Here is a 10070-nt window from a genome sequence, read left to right as displayed (position 1 = left end):
ATTATTACATTATTGATAGTTTTGTTTCTATAATTTTTTTCTAAAATTAAAATCATTTTTTGGTATAAATGTTGATTAGTAGAGTTGATAGGTTCTATTTAATATTATACTCTCAATTATTTTCTAAACATTTGTTTATTTTTGTAAATATTTAATATATTGTTATTTAATGAGATGTAAATTTAAATATTAATTACTTAATAATTTAATATATATTAAATTTATGTATTAAAATAATTATTTAATTATTAATATTTTATTTTCATAAATTTCTAGAGATTAAAATCATCTTTTGGTTTTAATGTAGATTTGCTAGATTATTTATTCCATTGGTTTATAAAATATCAATTTTGAATATTGTTCTTTATAATTTTTAGTTAAAATTGTTGAACAACATAAATATATTATTTATTTGAATTATATGTACTATGTAGATGCTATCTGTAATAAAAGTTATTTTATTCTAAATATTTACACAAGCTAGAAGTTTCCTAAATGGTTTACGAGTTGCCTTAAATGCGCCTACCATCTAACAAGACTTAGGTTCGAGTCGTACAATTTTCTTTAATTTTTAATAAACAAGCTCGTGCGTATTGGTTCGTATCACATGGTATCAGACCATTACTCTCTTATACACACAACTGGCAAGATACACCTCTAGTCATAGTGTATTGTGTGTTGGGTAAGGTCGATACCGATACAATACGCCCCATATCGAAAGTAATGATCTAAGGTCGATACTAGCCTGGCCTTAAACCTCTCAATAGAGCCATCAGAATGATATTTAATGGCAAATACCCATTTACGATAGGTTTAGATAGGGATTCTGGTACAGACCTGGGTATCACATGGGAAGAAATAGAAGTAAGAAAAGAGTAGTAGGTAGGAGATAGAAGGATATAAGACAGGTGTTTAAAAATACAATGGGTTGTACACTTCCACTTGTCCTTGCAAAGAGCAATAGAAAGATCATGGTCTGGGAAAGAAGTAGATGGGTCAGAAGAAGGCTGACCTCTTACCTCAGTAATGATGGGAGGAGCAAGAGGCTCTTTTGTAGGAGTAGAAACAAGTTACCCATGTTTCAGCACAAGTATGTCTTTGCCTCCGGGAGTGTATGGAAAAGAAATGCAACGAAAGGTGTGTAAACTATAGAAATCCATTTATGGTATCAAACAGTCTCATCGGGCTTGGTTTGAGAGATTCAAGGCTGCTTTTGTCTTATTTGGTTACACACAAATTCAATCTGACCATACCTTGTTCTTGAAAAGAAGTGGCTCTCTGGTAACCTATATGATAGTTTATGTTGATGATATTGTGGTCATGGGTAATGACATACATGATATTAGTAAACTCAAAAGATTTCTTAACTTTGAATTTGAAATCAAGAATTTAGGAGATCTCCGATATTTTTTAGGCATTGAAGTTGCTATATCTAAGGATGGTATCTTCATTTTTCAGTGCAAGTATTTCCTTGACCTCCTTGCTGATACTAGTAAACTTTGTGGTAAACTAGCCTTCACTCTTATTGATCCCAATTATAAGTTTTTTGCTATAGATGGTGAACTTTTATCTAATAGGAGAGTGTTTCAAAGACTGCTTTAGAAGTTGTTATATCTCTGCATGACTCAGTTGGACATTTCCTATGCAATGAGTGTTATTAGTCAATTTATGCATTCTCCTAGAGATACTCATTTAGCTGCTGCAAAAAGAGTTTTGTGTTACTTGAAAGGTACTTCAGGGAAAGACATTCTATTTGCCAAACATGGACACATGAAAGTAGAACTATACACTGATGCTGATTGGGCAAGATGTATTGATGATAAGAGATCTACCTCGAGTTGTTGTGCTTTGGTGGTAGAGAACATTGTTTCATGGAGGGGTAAGAAATAATCTATAGTTGCTAGATCCTCTGCTAAAGTAGAATACAAGGCAATGGCACATGGTGTGTCAAAATTACTATAGCTACAAACACTTTTAGAAGAATTGGGGGTTGACTATAAGAAGCCAATGACGCTCTACAATGACAATCAAGCAATTATCAATATTGCACATAATCTTGTTCAACATGACAGAACTAAGCATATTGAGGTTGATAAACATTTTATCCAGGAAAGAGTTTCCCCAGGAGAAGTTTTCTTGCCATTCATCACCTTAGAAGAACAGTTTGTTGATATTTTGACCAAGGGAGTTCCAAGAGGGAAGCTGACACACTATATAAGCAAGTTGGGCATGATCGGCATCTATTGCCCAACTTGAGGGGGAGTGTAGAGAGACTGGGTCGAATGGTCCCTAGTATCTTTTCTTGTAGTATGTTATTTATTTATTTGTTGGCTAATGGGCCTGTTATTTCTTTTTTGTTAGTTCTCTTCATGTTACTGCCTAACTGGCCCATTTAAGGGCATACTTGTAATTAACCTAAGAATTAAATTTAGTAAAAGGTTTAGAGAAGGAAGGGAAGAGATATTCAAAATCTTCTTCTTCTTCTTCTTCCTCTTCTCCCTTTGTGTTATGGTTATCTATATCTCTTCTTCTTTTCTCTCTAAATTTTACCAAGTTTATATCTGTTTTAGAGGACTGATTTTAAATTTATTACTTCTTTGTTCATATAATTATTTGTTGTTAATGAATGTGATTTTACTTTCTAGTTGTTGTTATTAATATTATTATTGTTTTGTTTAATTGTTTTGTGAATTAGTTATAGATACTTGAATTTATTTATTTAAATATTTTATTTTGTATTTTATATTAAATGTTTTATACTTTTGGTATTGTGAGTGACACGGTATCGTGTCTAATACGAGATGGATGTCTGAATGGAGTAAACCTGGTTACTCGTATTAAATGTTAAATGGAGCTATAAAAATGGGTCAAACATGACCTATTTTGATCATCTTTGTTGCTGCCAAGGATGGGCTGAGGGCAACAAAGTAACTACAGTTCCTTAGCGAGGGATGATGTGTCTGACCTGAGAATGAGAGAGCACGTCAGAGGCCCCGGGTGTTATCCCAGGGGCAGAGTCTTCAATGTTCTAAAAAGTCAAGTGCACTAAGGGGGTCGGATGAGGCCTAGGAACAAGAGAGCTTGAGAGCAGGAATGAACTAGCTAATGATCTTACCAGTAGAGGGACGCCCCTATTTATACTTGACTTTGCCCTGGGTGTGGTTGGAGGTGGTTAGCAGTGGACAATCAAAATTGCATCCGGACAATGCCACTTGGCACCATCTTGGTTCCTATTTGCCAAACGGGCTTTCCATATCCCAATTCATTGTCTCGAGTTTTTATTTTTCGTCTCTATGTTTTAGGGGTTTAATCCCAGAAAAGATACACTTTCACTCATTTTTATATTTTAGTTTCCAGATCCAAAAGTTACACGTATCTTGTTCAACTTTGGACACGAAGCAAATTTCTGCAATGATACAATACAGATGACAAATTAGCTCTGGAATGTACAAAAAACCCGTGCAAGAGAATGAGAAGAAACGTGAAAAATGGAAAATGGCAAAAATTACACACGAGTAAGGTTGTGTGTGGTACCATTGTCATTGTTATTTGTACCTGAAACGTTTTGGGTTGATTAATATAAATTGACATACAATTCTTATTTGGTACTCGTTAAAATGAATATATTATATGAGTTTGCATTTCAGACGCTTTCACATCTCAGCCCTGCATTTGAAATATATTATATAATTGTTATTGGAAGATGTTCTCAATGCATGTTTGGGATGTGCTGTGGGGCACAAATGTGAATTCATATTATATCTTAAATATGCATGTGTAAGACACTGTTTATGTTTATTACTCTTAGGGTAGACTTGGGACTGGCAAGGGGGCAGGGTGGGGATGGGGAACCACTCCCCATTCCCGTCCCCATGAAAATCCTCATCCCCGTTTCCATCCTTGCCAGTGAGGACATGGTTATTCCCATCTCCGTCCTCATGGGAATCCCCATTCTTCGTGATTTTTTATAATGTTAATCATTTTATTTTTATTTTTATTTTATTTAAAAAATTAAAAATAAAATAATTAAACAATCCTATTTAAAATATTCAAATATATTCAAACATATTTTAAAATATTAATATACATACATACATATGTAGACATTGCATACATATATATTAGCAGGGATCCTCACAGGGCGGGGAGTGCTCTCACTGTCCCTACCAATGGGAATGAAAATTTCCCTATCCCCATGGGTTCCAATGGAAATAGAGGAAATGGGGAAAATTGTCATCTCTAAATAGAGTGTAATCATTCCATCCGCAATACTTCTTGCATGTAATGTAACAACACACATCTCTCACCAATTTGTATTTATCAATTCAAAATGTCTAAATGATATCAAATATAACCTAAATCAAGGTAAAACAACCCAACTTAAAAGTCTTACTTAAACCTGAGATCCTTTAATCCAAAATGAGAATGCCCCCCTTCACAACAATGCCTTCTTGGAATGAATAGAGAATGAATGGAAGTTGTACAATGTTTTGCAATCTTAGAAGATTGGAAGATGAAGAGTGTCTGCTACATTTAGCGTCAATACACACGTGAACTAAAGCCGACTTGTATCACCAGAGAAAAGTGAGAAATAGAATATGAAGAGCCTAGGTTGGAGCCCAACGTTTAGGCTGTGTTTGGTTGCAGTGCAAATTTATTTGCACTAGGACAAATGTATGAGAGTGCACACATTCTTGTTCAATTTTTCTTTGGATTTTACTTTATTCTATTTTATGGCTTAATTTACTTCATTTGTACTGCAATCAAATAAAATAAACTACAATTTAAAACAAAAATAGATCAAAATTTACACTCAAATCATTTATACTGTTATGGTCTTGTATCAGTGCAAATTTATTTGCATTGCCACCAAACACAGCCTTAGTGTTTTTTATTTTTAAGATGGAAAAACAATAATTGAAAAAATACCAGAGAAAAGGAAGGTGCCACTCTGGACACTCCTGTTTTACTATATAGATATAGATTAATCTGAAGGATAATGTTAGACATTCAAATTGATTCCCTATGGCCCTTGTTTTTGTTTGTTAACCAATTGGTAACTTGGTTTCCTTCTTTCCACTCTCCAAATGTTAGAGTATATGATCTCGAGCTCGTTCTCCCTTTCAAACTTCAGGCATTCTATAATGATCCATTTGCATCTCCTGGAGGGGTTTCGTGGCCCATTAGGTATTCTATTGTGGTCTGAGTCTTCCTCCATCCATCTAGAATTGCCCATCTCCATATTGCTGTTTTGTGTATTTCTAGTGCTGCTCTGGACTTCGCTGCATTACTGGATGTGAAACCAGCTGGGCAACTGTTACTTGCACGAACTGCTAATATTTTTCTTTTATAGTCTGTAGACATTTCTCATCAGATAGATGGGAAGCATCAATGGGTCCGTTTGGTTTGCAGTTGGATTCGGAATTGGATTAGTCTATTCCTCACCTGATTGGTTAAGATGGGAATCAAAATTGGTTGGAGTGGAATTCTAATTTCCAAATTCCAAGTTAGGTGAAGGGAATTGTCATTTTTTTAAATGGGAGAATGTCATTCATTCAGAAATAAGAATTTGATTCTGATTCCACTCAAATCAAATAAGCCCAAAGTTTATCTTTAGGAGTCCTCATATCGTGAGTTGCCACTTAACCCATATTCTACCGGCACCTTTCGTTCTTGCATTTTCTATCAGAAAAGCAAATTTTCCCCTAAAGAGACAAATATGAGACTGTTGTGGAACATATGGCAAATAGGAACAGTAGATTCTCAAATAAATTTTGGGGCGGGGATATTTTGAACTTCTATCTTTTGACTTACCAAGTTGGTGTTTGTTACCGGTGTGTTTCGCAAGCGTTTCATTTCATCTGTTTTTTTTTTTTTTTGAAAAATACAAAAAAAAAATCGGGATGAAAACAGATTGGGCATACAAAATGATTTAATTTAATATTAATATATTTATAATGATAACTGTGTGACATCTCAAGTAATTAGTTTTTTCAAATTTCAATGTGTCATGTTGATTCAAGATCACCAAGGTGATTTAAAAAACGTTAATTTGATGTTTCAAAAATCCCTTCTTTTCCTGAATTACAAAACTAATCATTACAAAAACATTTTTTTTTTGTAAGAAATAGGATTACCAAATGTGATTTTTCTGTCAATTCAATTTATTTATTTATTTATTGATGTGGCACACATGACACATCAACAGAAACAAAACACTTGTAAAAAGCACCGTGCCAAGTGACTATTTAGCTACATACTCGGTAAATCCTATCAGGATGAATTCTTCCAACTTCTAAGCATACAAATAGATATATGGAGTGGGTAATCAATTAATTGAACACTGAACTTGTATGTCATTGGACTCGGTCCAGACCAAATGGTCAAATCAATTAAAAACTGCCTTAGAACCGAAACTGGTTTGACTACTATTTTTCTAGGTCAGTGGTTCAACTATTCGATATGAAAAGATCAAATCATGACACTTTAAAAAACAAAAACTAATGAAAATAAAAAATGGCCTAAAAACTTGAACAGGGTTGGCGGTTCATCCGTTTGGGTTGAAATATAATCAGGAACCTGACCAGTTTTCAGGCCAAAAAGTTAAATGATAGTTTTAAAACATTGTGTCAAATTGTAAAAAAAAAAAAAAAGTTTTTTGTTTAATTTAAAAGATAATTAAAAGCTATTTTATATTTTTAAAAATCTTATATATATAATATATATATATATATATATATTGTATTAAAGTAAAATGGGTGCTTTTCCTTTCAAAAAAGAATCTTACTGTAGATTGACTTATTTGCACTTCCGAATTCCATGGTAGAACATATATTCATATTTTCTCTGTCTTTTATCTTTGCATGGCATTGACACGTGTCAACATGTATCTGTCTCCCTCTTCTACAAACACTTCCCTTCTCTTCCTCCACTCTCCTAGTCTATCTTCCACCTCCACCCGTCTCCCCCCCCCCCCCCACCCTTACTCTCTCTTGAAGCATTTCCTCTTGCCACTCTCCCTCTTTTCTATGTGTCTTTTCTGGCTTCTTTGTCTCTCTCGCTCTCTCTCATTGCTATAAGGTTTTAATGTGGGTTTGTTTATCAATGATGTTTGCAAGGCGTGGAAGCTTTTATTTTGACATCATGGAACTACTACGAAAAAAAGGTTTCGGCCCACCCCCTCGTTTTAACAAATTCTTTTTTTCAATTTTTTTCATACAATGCAAAATGCACTCGAGGAGATCTCTAGATCTTTGTTGTAGTTGTTGTAAGTATTATCATGTTTTGTGCTTTCCTTCCTTCCCTCGTTTTCGTTTCATGCATATATGATGTCCATCATTCGTTTCTTTCTTTATGTGTTTCTGTGCAATTGTTGTAGCTTTAAATGCGCTTCTATCCTTTATTTCTTCTATTTATTTTTTATTTGTCTCTCTTGTTTCTTTCTTCATTCTCATAGCTTTCATTGCTCATCATGTTATCCTACTTTCTGCAATCGATTTCATGGATATTGTTGGCGGTCGGGATCTGAGACTTTCGATCACATAACTGCATTTCGAAGATTGAATCTTCTCGTGGTCCTGATCCTTGAAAGGGGGCTTATGGTGTAAGAGCTCATGATTCAGGTACTCTACTATTGTCTTTCCACGGTTTCTACGCTAGGGCTTCTACCCAAGGAGCTTAGATGATTGAGCAAAAAAAGCTTTAGCTATATAGATTCAGGATTCTACAGTTTTGATTTGTCTTTTGCGAATAGGGACATGACGATTTTGGGTTTGGTCTTGATTTTTTTTACTTAACCCAGGTGGGATGGTGAGAGTGAGCCCTTGGTTGTCATCAAGTGATATCGAGTAACTTTTTGTGGGTATATCAAATTAGTGGTTCGCGTAAATTTTCCTTTTGTGGAGAAAATCTGCTGACATTAACCTATCATTATTTGGCTTACAACTCAGCTTTTTGGAATGTTCCAGGTATTGGTTTTTACAGTATTCTCATTTTGGATTTGCTGTTTTTAAGTTTTGGTTTTGTTCTGGTTTATGGGTGTTTTTGAACTTTTGTCTATTTAGTTACAAGGGGGCTCTTGTGAAGCCCAGATTTTTCTTTTGTGTTTATTAGTTATTTTTTAAGAAGTTTATTATTACTTCATGCGTTGTTGCATGTATTTGTTCTTGGCTGTATTTCAATAGCAACCGTACATCACATAAGCCTTCTTGAAGAAACATGAGGCCTAATTGGTTGTATTTATTACTTGAGAAGTATTTTGTTATTGCCATATGATTGTATGTCAGTTGGTTTAAGGTCCCGTTCACTTTTTGGTAAATTACTTATCTGAGTAAATGCAGTTACCTGAGTAGGAAAAACTTACTTGGGTAAGTGTATTTATCCATATTCTTTTATTTCTCATGTAAATAAGGTAATGCCCATTTTAGTCATAAAATGCATTATTAAAAAGGGTATTTTTGTCCCATTCAAGTGTTGGCAATTTTCCCTCTAGGTGGGAAAATTATTTACCCACCTAGGAAATGAGTATCACTTACTACCTAGAAAAATAAATTTTTCTTGGTCCCCACATAAATCTGAAAAAAGAACATGGGATTCTTGGTCAATAGGAATAAAAATCCCATTGACCAACTTTCACCCCTCTCAAAATCTGAAAAAATAACACCCTCTAAAAGGAAAGTTCACTATTTTTTTCCATAAGCTTATTAATACTTGATGTATGTTGCCCATAATTGTGTGCTATGAAGAGGAAGAGAGAGAGAGAGGGGGAGAATTGGAAGAGAGACAAGAAAGAAAAGGTGAGGGGAAGAGAGAGGATAGCAAATAGTGAGAGAATTTCTAGAGAAAGGAGAAAAGAAGAATATAACATCTTTGATATAATTGACCCAACCTAACCCAACCCTTTGTATTTGACCTAATGGTCAATCAACCCATATTCAACCTTCATCAAGGATGGATTTTAGTGGGGTTACATGCGTTAGTTTTGGGTCATATATTGCCATCTCTAACTTGTCCAACCATTCATTCAGTGACCATGTAGTTTAATTTTTTTGTATTTAATCATTTGCTCATTTTAGCCAAATCTGTCTTATTGGTTAAGGTTTTTCATATAAAACTATAGTGGCCATTTGAGCGATTTTTTATTTTTTGATAAGCTGAGTGAACTTAAATTAAATTCATGCTAGATGTGTGATTTATTATAATTGATGTTTCTTTCTAATTATATAGGAGTCTGTATTTGTAAAATTTGACAAGTATTCTTGATGAGAATAGATTTGGCCCTCCACTGACATCATGGCACATGGCATCTCGAAACAACTGGGTGACACCCCAGAACCACCTAAGTGACAACTTGTCTTAGCCAAAATGATGGAGTCCCAACTAGCAACCTGGTGACCTAGCGACCTGCCCCCACCACCATCCTGGTGACCTAGCGACTTGCCTCCATTGCCAACCTGGTGACTTGCCTTCGCCGCTGACCTGGCGATGTACCTCCACCACCAACTTGACAACCTACCTCTGCCATTGACCTGGCGACCTGCCTCTTCCATTGACCTAGTGGAAACCTAACTAGCGACCTCGTCCACAACTTAGGGCGGCTAGCAGTGCCTCGTCCAGGTCCGACCTGTGGTACCTTGTCAGTACCGGCCAAAGGGACCTCGACATGAGGAGCAACCTCCCTCGAGGGCTTGCCGACCTGATTGAGGTCCAGGTGGCGATTTGCGAGACGTTCTTGCCGACGAATTTTGCATGCACGACTACCTCTAAGAACTTTAGAGTAGTTAGGCACGTCTTCCCGAAAATCCCAAATGTGTTGTATGATGCCCACGTCAAACAATGCCTATATAAAGGCCTTACCTCCAACCTCAAAAGGTACATGCACAATTTAGATCTCACAACTCTCCAGCTTGTCACCATTCATCTAGGCATCAGAAACACCTCTCCAGCTCTATACCATTCAGCTAGGCATCAAAGTCACCTTTCCAGCTCGCCACCACTTAGTTAGGTATCAGAGTCACCTCTCCAGGTCAACACCATTCAGCTAGAAATTAGAGCCACCTCTCCAGCTTGTC

General features: G+C 35.6%; 1 long non-coding RNA gene across 1 annotated transcript; it reads left to right on the top strand.

Moving 5' to 3' along the window:
* Positions 1 to 6930: 6930 nt before the first annotated feature.
* Positions 6931 to 8271, top strand: LOC148879701 (uncharacterized). The gene is made up of 3 exons (XR_016105725.1): positions 6931 to 7165; positions 7457 to 7622; positions 7802 to 8271. It is a non-coding gene; the product is annotated as an uncharacterized LOC148879701 (long non-coding RNA).
* The last annotated feature ends 1799 nt before the right edge of the window (positions 8272 to 10070 follow it).

Source organism: Nelumbo lutea, chromosome 1 (assembly GCF_056320005.1).
Source record: "Nelumbo lutea isolate HS-2025 chromosome 1, American lotus-T2T, whole genome shotgun sequence".
Lineage (NCBI taxonomy): Eukaryota > Viridiplantae > Streptophyta > Magnoliopsida > Proteales > Nelumbonaceae > Nelumbo > Nelumbo lutea.
Note: the sequence above shows the minus strand (reverse complement) of the source record. Positions and strands in the feature narration are given on the sequence as shown.